This window comes from Patella vulgata, chromosome 8 (assembly GCF_932274485.2).
Source record: "Patella vulgata chromosome 8, xgPatVulg1.2, whole genome shotgun sequence".
Taxonomy (NCBI): Eukaryota; Metazoa; Mollusca; class Gastropoda; family Patellidae; genus Patella; species Patella vulgata.
In genome coordinates, this window is record NC_065886.2 from 15,465,442 (window position 1) to 15,484,439 (window position 18,998).

At 35.8% G+C, this 18,998-nt stretch overlaps 1 long non-coding RNA gene across 2 annotated transcripts; it reads left to right on the top strand.

The window, feature by feature from the left end:
- Positions 1 to 3,537: 3,537 nt before the first annotated feature.
- LOC126830289 (uncharacterized) lies at positions 3,538 to 12,973 on the top strand. 2 transcript variants are annotated; one of them, XR_007683790.2, is made up of 6 exons: positions 3,538 to 3,999; positions 4,411 to 4,467; positions 4,905 to 4,949; positions 5,988 to 6,129; positions 7,699 to 8,243; positions 10,856 to 12,973. It is a non-coding gene; the product is annotated as an uncharacterized LOC126830289 (long non-coding RNA). The 2 variants fall into 2 exon arrangements; XR_007683789.2 differs by lacking the exon at positions 4,905 to 4,949 and having other exon boundaries at positions 3,542 to 3,999.
- Positions 12,974 to 18,998: the final 6,025 nt, after the last annotated feature.

Consider the following 18,998-nt stretch of genomic DNA (forward strand, 5'->3'; position numbering starts at 1 on the left):
TGTTTTAATTAGATTGAGCAGAATACTATCCTAATAGACAGTATTTTTAAATTGATACATTGACGGACTGGAAGTAAATGGCGATCTTTCAGAATTGGTATCATATGTTAACAGAGAAGTTGATTCGACACAGCTAGTTTGTCAGTCACATCCAAAAGTACCACCATGAAACCATTTCGTTTCGTAAAAACCGACAAGTAATTATCTTTTGACACCCATCATGTTGTCTTTATAAAAAGCGAATTATTGTACAGGTTTACTGTTTGCTTACTCTAATTTATTCTGATCAAAAGGACACAGGGAATATGGCTACAGAGACTGTCTTTGTTATTGTATTATAAAACAAATCCTAAATTGGATCTTAAACTAAAATAAATTACAAAACAAATTATTCCGTAGTCAATTATTTTGTTTAATTAGGGGATTAAAGAATCATTCAGGCGTTAATGAGTACACATTAAGGAATGAACATTCCGAATATTGCATTCGGTCACTGTGACGTCATTGACGTATGGGGGAAGTGTTTTCGATAATTGGCAAAGTCGTTTTTACGGGAGATCTATATTTACGACTTTAAGTGAAGATGGCTGATTTACTTTTAATCATACTGGCATTGTGTGAACTTGCCGTAAAGTGCATATAGTAAACACTGACTACAAGTACATAACATTTAGTCTGGCGTCCTTATGTAAATGAAATTGGGTTAACGTGCTACCTCCAAATGGGCTAATGAAGACGGGGGGTGACCTTATGTGCTCTTTAATACAATCTAATTCCAATATAAATATAAGCGTAATCTATTTCTGAAATGAAATGAAATGAAATGGTGTTTAATGTCATACTGTTCTGCTCCGATCTGGTCTAATGAAGACGAGCATTCGCCATACCGAAATACACCGTGCATTGTAATACAAGGTAAATTATTCTCGTACAGCAGCACACCAGTCTACTCTTAATTCCAACTGTCAAGGGATCCTTCACGTACACGCCAATATGTACACAGGACCTCGGGTTTTTGTACCGTCCGAAATACTAGACAGCTGTCCTTGTCTGGCACTCCTTCCTGCACCACGTAATATATTTCTGGGTAGGGGCTTGGCAGGGGCCCACACTTGTTTTGTTGGAAGTACCATTACAATAAATTATGTTTAATTTTATCGATTATTTACATGTTTTTCTTATGGGTGGTTTTGTAGATAAGGGCATCAGTGCACCGTCTTTTTAAGGCCCCTATACGTCTTAATCTGTCACTGATTGGTCTCGAGAGTTTCTTGAGAATTTTTAATTTTACTTCCCTACTATGTCATATTCGAACATTCATAAGCCAAAAAACCCCACAAGGTTTGATATAACTACTTCTTTGTTAACTTATTGAAGTCACGATTTCAAGTTGATGATAAATGTACATCAAATCGTCCTATTTATACCTAAACACGATTGCAGGGGCGGATTCGGGAATATTTGCAGGAGGGGGTTTGCCATGATCGTGAGACAATTATCTTTTGTGGGGGGGGGGGGGGGGCACAATTATGACTCCAAAGGGAGGGGGAGGGGGTCCTGGATTGTCAGTCATAAAGAGAGGGAGAGAGCGAGATATGGAGTTTAACTCCAATATAATGTATTGTAGATATAAAGAATTGTAAATATAAAAGATTGTAAATATAAAAGATTGTAAATATTGTAATTATACTAGTTTGTAAATATAATTGACTGTAAAATTGTAATATAATAGATTGTAAATATAACATAATTGTAAATATGATAGCTTGTAAATAGAATAGAGTGTAAATATAATAAATTGTAAATATGATAGATTATAATATAATATATTGTAAATATGATCGCATGTAAATAGAATAGATTGTAAATATAATAAATTGTAAATATAATAGATTGTGATATAATATATGGTAAATAGAACAAATTGTAAATATAATATATTATAAATATAAGATATTATAAATGGAAAGATTGCAAATCTGATAGATTGTAAATATGATAGATTGTAAATATGACAGATTGTAATATAATATATTGTAAATGGAATACACCCTAAATATGATAGATTGTAAATATGGTAGATTGTAAATATGGTAGATTGTAAGTATAATTTGGGACAAATCGTTCAATCCATCACTGGCATTTCAATTGTCAAATGTCCACTCTACCTTCCTAGAATATATGAGCATGAGCTATATAAAAATAAACATCAAAAGTTTGGTACTAGCTTGTCATACAGGACATGCATATTTTTTGTTCGTGACAAGCCATACGTTAAACTCAATTTCTATACAATCCGATTTGATGTACTCGCCACTGTCTGTCTGCCTGGCTGCCTGTCTGTCTGTCCAACATTTCGCAGCCACTCTACAGGACAGACGTATTCAGAACAAAAAATGAAAATTTGCTGTGATTGTTCGACTAGTCATGAACTCGTAACTTTTTGAAGTATAGCGTGTTATAGCACAATTAAAGTCGAATTGTCATGACTTCGGTCAAAAATAAAATTGTGCATTTGTTAAATTTTATGTATTAATTTGAGATGACATTAATTTCGAAAACTATCACGCCAAATACTTAAAGAGCGTATGTCTCTATTCATTGGGACCATAAAATCGACGAAAATGGGTCTAAAAGCACATAATTATTAATGTCGTATGAATCTATATAAAGTGTTTTGTATTCAATTTTTTATTATTTCTTATTGTAAATTTTAATCATTTATGTTCTGTGAAATACGCACGAACAGTTCTACATGTATTTTTTTTATTGTTATTTTGTCTTTTGTGAATCAGCCATTACTAATTACGTCTGCATTGTCTTTTGTATGATGTTTTTCTTTGTTCATTACATATGGCGACCGCAACCATGGAATACACACGACTCGTGCACTGATTTTAAAATGTTCATTTTATCTTAAATATTGGATTTTAGGATCCCATTTTTTTAAGGCAAGATAACAACATTAATATTGAATGATATGGATTTTAATTCGTGTTTTTAATTTCGAATTTTATGCGAAAATTGAGATACAGGTTTAGCTTCTTTAATACGGAGTAGGTCTGTTTTATCGCACGTTCACACCTGCAGATACCTTCCAGTTGCTGAAGAAAATAAACCCTAAAACGTCATTCCACGATATAAATCTCATTTACAGATAGATTTGTTCTTTCCATTGCTATTTCTGGTGTACGTAAAATGGCATCAATATGCGCGAAATGTTAAAATATCGTGGTCAATAAAATTATATGATGCGAAAGAAGAACCCCGAGGCGGGGATTCGTTGACGTCTACGTATATTTATCAGTATCAAATATGTATGGTGGCTGTTAGCGGCCATTCAAATGAATCTTAATCGTCGACTTGTCGCCTTCTTCACGACAGGACAAAATGAAGGCGACGATCGTCGGGTTATTTTGTCGTGTCGGCGGTTTGATTTTGTCGACTTGTCGCCTTCGACTTATTCACAACCCGACAAGGCGACAAGTCGACAGTCGACAAAATACAATTATGTCGACTTGTCGTGCGGCGACTTGTCGCCTCGTGTCGACTTGTCGCCTTCTTCATAAGGCGACGATTTAGATGGCCGCTAACAGCCACCATAAATATGTGTAAAATACCAAACAAAAAAAACAAACAGTAACATCATAAGCAGAGTTACATAGAACATGAACAACACAACACAGAGTTATATAGAGCAGTTACACCATAATCAGAGTTAAGTAACAGTTTAAAAATAAACAGCCGGTATACGCAATCAGTATATAAATATCTTTTGATATTATGTTGAATATTACGTAACAATGACAATGGTAACAATATTCTCAAAATATTAAAATATTGTGGCGAAAAATTTTGAAACAAAAGAAGAACCCTCGGGCGAAGATTCATTGACGTCTATGAAACTGTCAGTCACATGACTATATGTATGTTTAAAATACATATAGAAATATTAACAACAGAAGCAGGCATATATAGCAGTTTAGTATTAAACAGCTGGTAAGCAATGTTTGATTAATTTTGTTACGAACTGAACATTTCATTAAAGAGTGAACATTTCAAATTAATTAATCGGAAATCTCACCGAAAAGAAAACCGCTGCTACTGAAAATACATTTATTGGTATGTTTAGATCCCAACAAGAGGATATTTGTTTTTGTATTTGCGATAGATCATAGAGTTTTTAACGGATTCGTTTCAATTTGGTCATTGTGGTTATCAAAGGACAAACCCTATCGATATTCCGCGTTCTGCAACTTTCTGTGCCGCCAGTTGCCGAAAAACCTTGTCAGTTGACGACATTTGCCCACAGGCAAGATAAATATCTTGATGGCCGTTAAAAAAACATTAAAGTTTTAACACCAGATCTTGAGTGTACGGAACAATACCTAATTGTTATTCTTCTTATAGTTACTGGTTCTTAAGCCTCAATTTGTGGAACCTGTAGTGGGGCAACATTAGATATTGGTAAGTATAGCCTTGTATTTCAGTGCTTTACAGTTCCCTTTTCCTGTCAGGCTGTTTTCAAAACATAATTTCAAACAATTTTCTGACACGTCAATAGTTTCAGATTAGGTTAAAGATACATTATGTAAAACTAAATCTGCCTTTTGTAGGCCCTTTAGCTTCAGATGTTATGTAAATTAATAATTAGATATTCATTCACATGACAGACAAGCCCATGGTTAACCCTGTAATCCGTCGGATTGCCGTTATATTGAAGGATTAGCGAAAATCCGCCATTTAATGATTTAACGTTAAAATGGATAATCAAGACTTTGTTTATTATCGCAGCAATGGTACTATTGCTACCTTGTCAAAACCCATAACTTAGCTCAGAATGAAGTAGTTTTTCTGAAATTTTCAATACGCATGTATTCATATTACATTATATATTTTTGAAGTATTATAGCGAGAACAGTCAGCTCTTTATCTGAATCTTACACAAGGTATCTATAATTATATTCAAATAGTTTAGTCTTGTTAATGGCATACGAGGGGTCGTATCATAAAGTTATACACATCCGGGACCGGTTATTCAAAGCTCCGTTAACTTTTAACGAATCGTTTACATGGAGTTAAGGGATCGTTATCGTTAACGGAGAGAAAGTCTGTTGCTGGAAGACCCATGTCGTTAACCTGCCGTTATATTTACGGAGGTGTTGGGCTCCGTTATCGGTTTAACGATGGCATTAGTCGGTTGTCAGTCGAAGTATACCCTTAATAAAAAGTCATAGATTACCAGTGTAATTTTCTATAGAACATTCTACAGGGTTGGACGATGGGAGGCTATTCCATTTTCTATAGGATGAAATTCTATAGTATTCTACAGAATTTTGGGGGCCTGTAGGAAATAATGACCCCAGATATTCTACAGTTTCTGTAGTGCAAATCCCACAAGACAATACTATAGTATTCTATAGATTTTTTATAGTGTTTTTTGTAGTAAACTCTACAGTTATCATTTTGTCTTTAATCAAGTTTTGTGAACAGATTGCACAGTTGTCCCACTGTCTTAAAGTTTCTTGTTAATACTAACTTCTATGAAGTTGTTATGCATGTACATTGAATTTAAAACTTCAAAATTCTGTCATCTCTTGGATTAACTTTAATTAGTTCGTTAGCTAACGGGTAATGAAATTGACTTTCCAGCAACATAAATTTAACAGATCGTTATAACAAACGACACGTTAGCAAGATAACGATCCGTTAGAGTTTAAATAACTCAGTTTTGAGCAACCGGCCCCAGTTCAATCCAATAGGCCATGTTGATTTAGAGGTCAATATTTTATATTATTTTACTATAGTTTATCAATGGGCCATGTTGTTTTAGAGGTTAATATTTGATATTATTTCACTATAGTAACACAATAGGCCATGTTGTTTTAGAGGTTAATATTTGATATTATTTTATTATAGTTTACTAGTATTAAATCCAATAGACCATGTTGTTTTATAGGTTAATATTTGATATTATTTGACTGTAGTTTACCAGTATTAAATCCACACAATCCATCAACATGCAGATGTTAGTATGTCTAGTACTTGTATCCATTGCTATGATAATGCCTACAGATGGTTACCGCACCCATTTTCAACTTATTAATCAGTTATCAAGAACCATAGCGTGTAAGTAAAACATATTAATCATTCATCGTACGGTACGTTGTACATTTTAGCTACAAAAAAGCGCCAACCGAGATCGGCCATGTTGAACTAAGTGCGATTCGGGCACATCTTCTGAGCAGAACAAATCAATATTAATCTTAATAGCGTTCATTATTTGTTCCATCTGTTGATAGGGGGAATTGCCGAATGGTTAGCGCGTGTGCGCTGTATCATGAGGTCTGCCATTGAGTCAACTGGCATGGTTTCGATTAACCGGTTGTAAGTAACAAGGAGTAGGTCACCTGTCTATCCTCTTGAGTTTTCTCTGGGTCCTCCGCTTTCCTCTCATTGCTAAAGACCCCTACGCGCATCTGAATTATTGAAATAAAATTGAATGATATGTTAGTTCCGAAATGATCTAGTTCGTGTCTCTCTCTCTCCCTCTCTCTTTCCCTCTCTCTCTCTCTCTCTCTCTCTCTCTCTCTCTGTGTTGAGGCATCAGTATTCCAAATGGGTATGATAATGGTGTCCTATTTTAGATATGAGGGAAATTTTGCCCGGATAGCGGCACTACGGCCTACTCTTATATCGAATTCCAACTGTGAAGGGATCTTTTACGTGCACGCCAATGTGTACACGGGACCTCGGTTTTTCGTCCGATCTGAACGACTAGACAGCTGTCCTGCATAACTGACACGGGGGGGGGGGGGGCACGCCGGAAAATCTGGATGAACTTTTTCGGCCAATGCAGACATCGAACACTCGACCTCCAGGCTAGCGAGCCAGCGTCTTACCCACTTAGCCACCGTGACTCCCCGATCTAATTAGAAGAACACCATAAAAGGTCCAATTTGCACAGGTTTATGCATCTTCCAAATACAAGGATAGCATGAATGAGCCAATATATTTGTAACTGCTGATTGGCTGGAGATCCAGTGTGACATTGTCAATACGATACAATAACTGTGGTAAATTCCTTAAATTGGTATTAAAGAAATCCTCGTAAAACGCGAATCCCCGATAATGGGAGAGAGGGAGGGGGGAGAGAGAGAGAGAGAAAGAGAGAGAGAGAGATTGGGTTTAACGCCCACTCGACACAAACTAGGTAATTTCGGGACTAACACATGGTTCAATTTTATTTCAATAATTCGCTTGTGCTTAGGGGTCTTTAGCAGTGGAAGGAAGCCGGAGGACCCGGAGAAAACCTACGAGTCGACCCTACTCCTTGTCACGTAACAACCGGGGAATCGAAACCCGGCCAGTTGACTCAATGAGAGACCACGTATGGTTCAGCGCGCACGTGCTAACCATTCGGCCATCCAACACCCTCCCGAAAATGGGGTTAAAAATGCAACAACCAAAAACGTAAACCAAGGTCAGTCAGCTAGCTTTAACACTTGTGTCTAAAAAACGGGGAACAGGTAGTTTTTCCAAGTCATTTTCAGTGCAATTGAAGAACTTCGCATTTCGTTAAGAATTTGAGCTCGGATAACTCTCGAAATATTATGGAGTTGGCCAACATTATCAAGATGCTTGATCTATTACAGAATTGTACTTCACACCCATTTATCTAATTCGTATCGTTTACAGCTCCAGCGGCTCCAATTAAACCACCACCTCGGGCACCAGCTCCTGTATTTCAGCCTCCAAATAGATCAACCAATTGGGTACCTGCTCCTGCATTCCCGCCCCGAAATAAACCAACGCAATGGGAACCTGCTAGATCACCTCCGCTTCAATATAAACCAATACCCCAGGCACCAGCTCCTGCATTCCCACCTCAAAATAAACCGACACAATGGGCACCTGCTCCTGCATTCCCGCCTCCAAATAGACTACCACCTCGGGCACCAGCTCCCGTATTCCCGCCTCAAAATAAACCAACACAATGGGCACCAGCTCAAGTATTTCCGCCCCCAAATGGACCAACACGTTGGGTATCAGCTCCAAACTTTCCACCACCAATTAAACCATTACCTATGGAACCAGAAGAACTACCAACTACCCCAGCACCTCCGACGCCAGCAGCTGCAGCAGCAGCAATAATTTTAGCCAATTTCTCTTCAATGGGAGTTGAGACACTACACAAACTTGATATGGAGTTGAGCAGGCTAAGACATGAATCAATGACACAGGTAGGCATACTGTTCTGTGGTTTGTGTTAAATAATGTCTGCAGAATATTTATTTTACCACTGATTCTGATTCTCGTTGGCAATGGTTATCATAACTAATATATAACTTATATACAACTGATAATTATTAGGCAGTGGATATTTAACCGTATACGGCACTTTACTTTATTTACTATTTTGCCGTACGCTTCCGTTTAACATGCGCAGTTCTCTGATACCTGGACTTGGCAGTTTTCGCTTTGGCGTCTGACATTAACCCACAACCCAAACCCAACAGTTCTATTCGTTCTTTGTCTAACATTGCTTCTTTTTCCGTTTCTTATAAAGGAACGAAATAGCCATACTTGAATTTCTATGGTAGAAACTGGAGAATTATTTTTAAAAGAAAATAAGATAATAAATGTAAATTGTAGAAATGCATGTAGAATATTATTCTATTTTTGGTCGAGGGCGCATTTCTGCGGATTTTGGTTTTAATTTAAGTACTAAAACTGTCAGTGGTTTATAGCCATACTTGAATTTCTATGGTAGAAACTGGAAAATTATTTTTAAAATAAAATAAGATAATAAATGTAAATTGTAGAAAAGCATTTAGAATATTATTCTATTTTGGTCGAGGGCGCATTTCTGCGGATTTTGGTTTTAATTTAAGTACTAAGACTGTCAGTGGTTTATGTTTTTCCCGTAAAATCGTGCTTCTGCGCCGAAACGATGTACGGTAAAATAGCGGAAGTAGATACTTTGCCGTATACGGTTAAATATCCACTTCGTAATTATTATAACTAATATACAACTAGAGAGAGAGAGAGAAATCGGGTTTAACGTCCACTCGACAGAAACTAGGTCATTTCTGGACTAACATATGGTTTAATTTTATTTCAATAATTCGCTTGCGCATAGGGGTCTTTAGCAGTGGGAGGAAACCGGAGGACCCGGAGAAAACCCACGAGGTTGGACAGGCGACCCTACTCCTTGTCATGTACAACCGGGGATTCGAAACCACGCCAGTCGACTCAATGACAGACTTTATGATAAAGCGCGCGCACGCTAAACATTCAGCCATTCACCCCCAATATACAACTAATAACCATAAATAATATACAGCTAATATACAACTAACAATTACCGTAACTGATATACAACTAATATACAACTGTTAATAACCATTACTAATATACAGCTAATATACAACCAACCATTACAATAACTGATATATAACTAATAGTATCACAACTAATATACAACTAATAGTTATCATAACTAATATACAACTAATATATAATTAATACGCAACTAATAGTTATCATAACTAATATACATACACAACTAATAGTTATCATAACTAATACACAACTAATAGTTATCATAACTAATACACAACTAATGATAAACATAACTAAAATACAACTAATGATAAACATAACCAATGTATAACCATATACAACTAACAATTACCGTAACTAATATATAATTAATAACTATCACAACTAAAGTACAACTTATAATAACCATAACTAATAAACAACTAAACATTATCATAACTAATATACAGCCAATAGTTAGCATAAGTAATACACAACTAATATTTATCATAACTAACATACAACTAATATACAACTAATATTTATCATAACTAACATACAACTAATATAGAGTCAATATTTATTATAACTAACATACAACTACTATAGAGCCAATATTTATCATAACTAACATACAACTAATATACAACTAATATTTATCATAACTAACATACAACTAATATACAACCAATATTTATCATAACTAATATACAACTAATATTTATCATAACCAATATACAACAAATATACAACTTATAACTATTATAACTAATATACAACCAACTAATATTTATCATAACTAACATACAACTAATATACAACCAATATTTATCATAACTAATATATAACTAATATGCAACCAATATTTATCATAACTAATATACAACTAATATTTATCATAACTAATATACAACTAGTATACAACTAATATCTATCATAACTAATATACAACTAATATTTATCATAACTAACATACAACTAATATACAACCAATAGTTAGCATAAGTAATACACAACTAATATTTATCATAACTAACATACAACTAATATACAACCAATATTTATCATAACTAACATACAACTAATATACAACCATATTTATCATATACAACTAATATCTATCTTAACTAATATACAACTAATATACAGCCAATATTTATCATAACTAACATGCAACTAATATATAACTAATACACAACTACTAATCTACTGATAATTATCAAGATTAAATGCAAAATATTTAATTAATGTTCCTCATATTGTTCCGACCATGTGCTAAATATCAGAATCCATTCACCACTCCCATTACCCGTATTACACCTGCCCTGGAGAAGGTTAGAGTTCGGGTAAGCTAAAGCTGCACAACGGATTCAGAAATCCGGACATCATACGGTGTATTCGAAGGATACCGAAAGCTCCATGACCGTTACTAAAGATGTAGAATCAGGCCAGGCATTAATTTGCTTCTTTCATTACAAGTTATACGACTCGTAGTTTATTAATATTTCAATATGTTTTTTACATTATTCAGATAGACCTAATTCCTGTTGTGGATGTTCTGGAGGATGTTCTGCCGCTGATCGAAGATTTTTCCATAGAATTAAAGGACTCGATGATAAAATTTAAGGAAATACTGCCACTTTCTGTCATTCCCAATCTTAATACTCCCAAACTATCCCCTCTGTTTCGGCGTATGATGGGAACCGGCGTCAGGCGTCAAGTACCGACACAGTACAATTGGATCTGAATATTAGGAATTTTGTAACGTTTAACAACGCAAAATTTTACATTATTGATGGCAATTATTGAACATGATGCCATAATGTATTTAGTTACATATATGATGATCTAAACATTGCGCAATTGTTATATAAAAAATCTCTTTAAATATTGAAAATCTTTACCCATTTTCATATAAAGTTTTTTTTATTAAATCTCAACCTTTGTTAATTTGACTATAGATTAATTATCAAGGCTCTGCATGCCAAATAATAGACACAACTATATTAACAGTCAAATTTTATGAAACCATATTACTGCTAATAATGTTATTACAATCAAAGTTTGAAAGCATACGAGCATAAAAAAATTTTGTATAAATAATGCTCCGCTTAGTATAGTATTATTATTATTGATATACAAAGACGAGTAAAGAAATCACTAGAAACTTCAGTTACAATCTGATTAAAATACAGATCTATATTTTGTTTCGTTTTTTTTTTATACTTTCAATGGCCTACACTACATGAAGATCTGACCGGTTGTAGCGATAGGTCGCGTCAGAGGTCATGCGAGCGGCTTTTGGCCCTATGACGTCAGACATTTGATTAACCAATCAGCATTGATGTTACTAGTGGATTATCCACAGTTCCGTGCAAAACACGCCTAAAGCTCGCCGTAACAGACCGTTTCATTGGCTAATTCCTCACACCATTCAGAACACGTCAATTATAACAACTCTTCCAGGGGCCTATTTCACGAAATTTTAACTAAGATAAAATCCAAATTTTAGTAATTTGATTGGACAGTATTAGGTTGATTTTAGTGCTTAGCCAATCAAAATTGAAGTATCTACTAAAATTTTGGATTTTATCTTTAGTTAAGATTTCGAGAAACAGGGCCCAGGTCCTAGTGTAGTAAAGACAAGTAAAACTAAATTTTGAACTATAAAAACGAAACGAAATAGGATCTGTGTTTTAATCAGATTGCTTCAGTTAGAATTGATAAATCTGGGTACTTTTTGTACGAACATGTTTGCTGTGTAAGAATATTCTACTTGTATATAATTAGATTGAAATATCGGGACATTATCATCAGACAATGCTCTGTTGTTATTGTAATATTATAAAACCTTTGGATGGGGACGACAACCCGAGGTCCCAAGGAAAAAAATGTCTCTATCCAGTCCGTTAGACTAACTTATTTTATTTTGGATGCCAATTAAAAGTACTCTGTCCAATTAAAGTTTAAAAGTTAAATGGTTATGTGTGTACAGCGGTTTTAGTATATATTTTTTTTCTTTTTTAAAATTAAATTTAAGGTACATTTGTACAGTGTAAAAGTGAAATGCTTAAGTGTACAACGGTTTTGGTTTCTTTTATTATGCCTGTCCTCATTAGCCCAGTCATTTACAACTCAACAATTAAATCCAAGAGAAATAGGGGGTGGGGTGGGGGATTTACTACATTGATATACTATTGTAAATATTATAAATTTAATCCTATTTATGGAAACAGCGGTGGCTCGGTCACTAAGATGGTAGCTCGCTAACCAGGAGGACTCGGGTTCACTTCCGGTGCTGACCGAGAAAGTTCCTCTGGGTATTTCGTTGTATTTCCCCCGTATCAGTTGTACAGGAAGGAAGATCTGGCAATGATGGTGTCTAGTACTTCGGATGGGACAAAAAGGCGAGGTCCCGCGTACACATTGGCGTGCAGGGAAAAGAACCCTGACAGATGGAATTCGATATAAGAGTAGATCGTAGCACCCCTTCCTGGGCAAAATTTCCCTCATAGCACATTGTATGGGTATTTCCATTTTCATTAGCCCAGCCGGAGTTTAAGTACAATGCTAAACCCCACTGCATTCCTATTTATATTACAAGTATACAGCTACTTGCTTCAGTATGTAATAATGTATAATTATTTTTAAAAATTTGTTAGTAAAGCAAGTTTTATTGGCATCGATGGATTATTGTTGGTTTTCTTGTGTCGGTAAATGCTAGCTATAGACATAATACAGCTGAAATTTGGTGTTTTGGCCTGTTTGTATGTTGGACATTTCCAAATCAACAACAATTAAATACAAGAGAAATGGGGCTTAACTCCACTCAACACAAACTAATTCATTTCGGGACTAACATACGGTACCCTTTTATTTCAATAATTGGCGTCGCGTACGCGTAACTGGTCTTTAGTAGTGGTAGAAAACCGGATGTCTCGGAAAAAAAACATGCGTTTTCTTCTTGCCACGTACAAGTTGAATTGCAGAACTCAAAGTCAAAAGCCCCCGTGTTAGACAACCCAAACCCCGCCCCCTCACCCTCACCCTCACTCCACCCCCAACAACGCCGCGCATGGATGAGGATGAGATCAACGTCTTGATGGCAGCTTCATACTCTTTGGCTCAGTGTCGATTTGACATCGGAATAAAACCTTTCTTCACTAAACGTTAAGGGGATAATACCGGATTACTAATTCACAGTACACAAGTATGCCAATTAAAGTGCGACAAAATAGCCAAAGTGTCAAATCCAAATAATGAGTCGTGCAGGACTGGTCGCTAGATTTGCTTTAGGAATTACATAACACATTTAAGGAGTTTCGTTTTTGTTTATTTGTATGGCAGATCTGAAAATTTATTTCTCTTCGCAAAAGTACCAGAATTGTTCAGAACAAAAGTTTCTTTGTCTGCGATATCACTCTAGGTGGAAGCGGACGTTAAGCTCGACAACAACAACAACTTTACACAGAATTAACAAGTTTTATTCACTGAAATATATCTGAGACGACTCCTTAAAAGATAACCAATTTTGTGTGGAGCATTTCGACTAAAGCAACGATGACCCGTCGAATTAACTAGTTGACATGTTCGATTCCTTCCCCAGCGAACACCAGGTGATGTTGTGTTCGACATGAAACGAATACCAGGACCAGATTAAGCCCTGGTCAAGTTGAAGCATTGTGGGGTCAGATTAACGGTAAGTAAAATTAAGGTGCTTTTATAAATATTAAAATATTACGTACTAGAAAAACATACTATAACGTCACAATTTACAATGAATTTTACAATATCAGGTCCGGGAAAAACAACGTCACAGTTTACAATGAATTTTAAAATATCACGCATGGGGAAAACGTAAAATTGAGTACTATACTACGTCACGTCACAATACAATGAATTTTAAAATATCACACACGGGAAAAACATACCAATATTGAGTACTACACTACGTCACAATTTACAATGAATTCTAAAATATCACGTACGGGAAACTATACATATTTATCGCTCGAAAACTAAATATAGCTAGCTCTTTTATCTCCGCGGGTCTCTTACGTTCAGAATGGGGAAAACATAATACCGAGTATCATACTACGTCACACTTTAAAAACAATGTACAACGTCGACCATATACTAATTTGATTTCAATGTCACTTTTTCTTTATTAATGCCCTTGGCAGTTGGAATTCAAAATAAGAGCAGGCCGTTGCACCACCGTCCAGGTAAAATGTCCCTCATAGAACACTGTGAAGTATACCCATCATCAATAGCCCAGTCGCTGCAGAAAGGAGGAACGTTAAATCCACATTTCATTTATGACGTTTCAAGCACTGGTAAATCTTAGCTTACTTTTTTGAAAGTACGTTTAATTCCGTTCGCAATGTCAGCAGTCTTTTAACAACAATCCAATTTTTATCGTATGTAGACAACCCAATATATCCATTCATCCAGAAAAATTGTGTAACTTTCTCAAATAATTTTGTCAGAAACAGAATTAATTGACTTATAAAATATGTCACATGTCACGTGTCACATTAGAAACTGACGAAATGTTACCCAGATTTTATCACATCTAATATTAAAGGAGCTAAACCTCTAACTCAGTATTTTCCATAATATTCGAAATAAAAAAACACGAATTAGAATTCAATGTTGGTCTATTTCAATCAATAATGATGTTATCTTGCCGTAACAATATGGATCCAATATTTGAAAGACATTTTATAATCAGTACACGAGTCGTGTATTATAAAGTTTCGGTGCCATTTGTAATGAGCAAAGAAAAACATTTCCTACAAGACAATGTGTTAAAAATCTTAGTTTTATGATGGATTCTGGTCATCTCTAAATATGAAATATGAAAAAATGTCGTGATTATTTCGGTAGTAGTCAGGAAACATCCTTCATCAGTTAACGCTCAGTATAAATGGACCTTAAAACTTTTGTACTTACACCCTTCTGAAAATGTCCTATAGAAAATGTGAAGAATTCTACAGAATTCTGTATTATTCTAAAATATTCTATAGAATACTACAGGAAATATGCGTGTTTCTGTAGTTTTCATAGATGGTGTAAATATTGTTTCTGATAAACTGTAGGTTCCTGTAGTTTTCTGAGGGGAGATCAAGTAAATCTGTAGAATTGTTATCTGAATTATAGTTTCCTATAGATTTTGTGTAGTAAACTAAAGTATGTATTGAATACTATAGTTTCCTATAGAACCAGAAAATATACCATTTCTACGTTATGGCGCACTATAGTATTCTATAGAATTTTATACGAAATAATATAATATTCTGACGAATAGAGCAGTCAACTATAGTAACCTTGTCAATTTGAATTGCATTCTATAGGAAAGGTTCCTCTTTTTTACTTTGCTGAGTTGTTGTTTTGTACCGATGTAAAGGACTTCAGTCGTGTCTGGATTTACTTTTTAAAAAATGAAGTGCCATCCAGTTGTGAATTTCATATAAACAGTTCTCAACATCATGTACAATGGCAGTTTCGGATGAATGATCAAAGCTGATGTATAACTGTGTCCATATTTCTGGGCTATTGCATTAAGTGGTCTTGTGAATATTATAAATAAGATAGGCCCCGGGACTGATCCTTGAGGCACTCCGCGGGGCGTTGAAACAAAGCCTGAAGAAGTCCCATCAATGCACACAGCCGGCCTTCTGTTGGTTAAGTAAGATCGGAACCAGCTGAACACACTGTTACATAAGCCAATTTCAATCCATAGTGTGTCTAGGAGATCCTTGATGTCGAGAGTATCAGATACAGCGAATAGGTCCAGCAAAATCAGCAATACGCTCTGTTGTTGATCAATGCACTTGTGGATATCATCAACAATTTTTATACGGGCAGTTTCCGTACTATGCAATTTCTTTGTAAGCCGACTGAAGAGGATTATCAAGAGCATTCTGACTAATATGTACGTTAAAGCGCTGTAGCACGCATTTCTCAATGAGTTTTGATATGTAGCTCAGGTTACTCACTGGCCTGTAGTTCTTCAGCAGATCAGCATCTAAGGATGATTAGGGGTGTGATCATGGCTTGCTTCAGGGCAATTGAAAAGACAACGTCTGGATGCGACTTGTTCAGAACAATTAAAAATATTGGTAGGAAAGCATCCAAATTGTCTTTTAGAAGCCATGTTGGAAGTGGGTCTAACTGGCAAGATTTCGTTTTGGTTTAAAGCACCACAGTTTTAAGTTCCCCTAAGCTGCATGGTGTAAATTCTGCTAGCAGATGAAGAGTGGGAACTTTGTAAGATGGACATTGGGTTTGGTCAAGAAGGGGCGGGGGGGGGGTCTTTGTGATGATGTCATCTCTAATTTGCACAATTTTTGTTATTCAAATATGTCGCAAATTTATCGGCAAGATTGGATAGAGATTTATGATCTGGTAGAGTTTGTTCTTTCTTTGAGTTCAGTAACTCATTTGATAAATTAAATAATTTCTTTTGATCAGAAGCACAGTCGAAGACTGTCGACGACTTTAGTATTGTAGTACTCCGGGTTTTTTTTGGTTTTGGTTTTTTTTTTTTTTTTTTTTTTTGATTGAACCAACTTTGCAACCGTTCGTTCGTTCGTTTATAGAGTATTACGTCCACTTCCACCTAGGGTGATATCGTACACAAACTTTGCAACCAGTTTCATTTATGTAGATTTGTTTGTGAACAGATCAACCCGTCCTCACCCAGGTGCGTGGTAGCTTTCCTCCTGACTTTTCTGGCATCCCGAATTGTATCACAGAACCAGGGGTTTTCAAGTTTTACAACTATAATCTTTAAGAGGCATTTAGTAACTGGGTAGAGCAATACACAAAAAACACATACTTATGGAAAAACAGCTACTTATTTATTTGGGCGACGTTTCGAAGAGTATTCTCTCAACGTTATCAAGCTAATACAGTAATACAAGAATAATGAGATCAATATATACAGAAAACTGTAACAACAATTCATGAAACCATACAGGACAACAACAAGATCAAAGGGGTTTATTCTACAACAACTAATTAAGTGTGAAGAGTAGCCATTGAGTATAGTTAAGCAATTAGGTAGCTATGATATTAGATACAATACTACCGGCAGAATGGGATAGTACCTACAATACAATTATGATATACCATGGTTTGTTTAGATAATGGTAATTAACTTTATATGTCTGTGTGATTAAATGTACAATTAGACTAGAGTAACCCATATGTGTAATAATTCTAAGAAATAGAGTGGATATAACTGATAAATTGATAATAATATTAGAAAAATGAAAAATAATAAAACTCATAAAAATTCAAAGGTTTCTTATCCACTGTACTGTAGAATGAGTGGGGGTGATGGAAAACACATAATTTAGGTATATTTAATAAGTTCATCATAAGCACTAGGCAGGAATATCCCTGTGTCGCGGTTGAGGTCTGGACTGTTTCTTTTAATGTGTATGGCCTCAATAATTTTGCGGGTTTTTTCTATCGGTAGGTTGGCCGCCAGGGTTCTATACGTTTTAATTCTGTGTCCTGGGTTGGATTGTGTGTGTTGGGCCACAGCTGAATTGGTAGTAGAGGATTTAGATTTATGCTGACTGATTCTCTTGTCTAAAGGCTGTCTAGTTTCTCCAATGTATTTTTTGTCACACGTGCAGGATATTTCATAAACACATTCTTTTGGGTTCAGTTGTTTGGTTGGGGGAAGTTTGCCACTGGCCTTCAGGAGATCTTTGAGAGTTCTTCCTTTGGAAAATGTTACCTGGATGCCTGTTGGGGTTAGGAGTCTTTTGAGGTGGTACGATAGTTTGCCTTGAAAAGGTATTGTTATTCTCACTGGTGGTTTGTCTGGTTTAGGTTGGCTTATATCTGTAGGAGGATTGGTGGTTGCTTTGATGATTTTCTGCACTAATTGTCGGGGGTAGTTATTGAAGTTGGTTAGAGATGTTTCAATGTGATCAAGTTCTGCTATGATGTAGTCTTTGTCGCAGATGTTCACGGCTCTGCGCGCTAAAGTGGATACAGTAGCTTTCTTTACGCTGTGCGGATGATTCGACTTATAATTGATGTACTGGTTGGTATGTGTGGGCTTCCTATATACGCTGGTGTTTAGTTTGTCAGCAGATCTCTTAACTAGGACATCCAGGAACGGGAGGGATTGGTGCTGTTCTTTTTCTATCGTGAATTTTATTCTGTTATTTTGGTTGTTGAGGTGGATGAGGAGGAGGTTGGGGTCTTCATTCTGTTTGAGAATGACAAAAATATCATCTACCTTACGAAGCCAAGCTGTAGGTTGAACCGGTGAAGTGGATAGGGCATCCTTTTCAAAACTAGTCATATAGATCTCGCTGAGGACTGGGGACAAGGGGCTTCCCATGGGTAATCCATGTACTTGCTCGTAAAAATCATCTCCCCAGGAAAAGTAGGTGGAATCAATGCAGGTTTTAGTGAGGTTAATGATGTCTTCCGTGCTGAGGTTGGTGTCAAGTGGGTTCTCTAGGGAAGATAATCTGTGGCGTAGTGCTTCAATGGCTTCATCTCGAGGAATATTAGTAAAAAGATCGATGACATCGTACGATAGAATCTGTATGTCTTGTGGTTGGTCCTGTAGTTTTTCGCAGAAATCTTTAGAGTCTTTTATGAACGAAGGGGCTTCTTTACCTAATGGGGAGAGGAGTTTA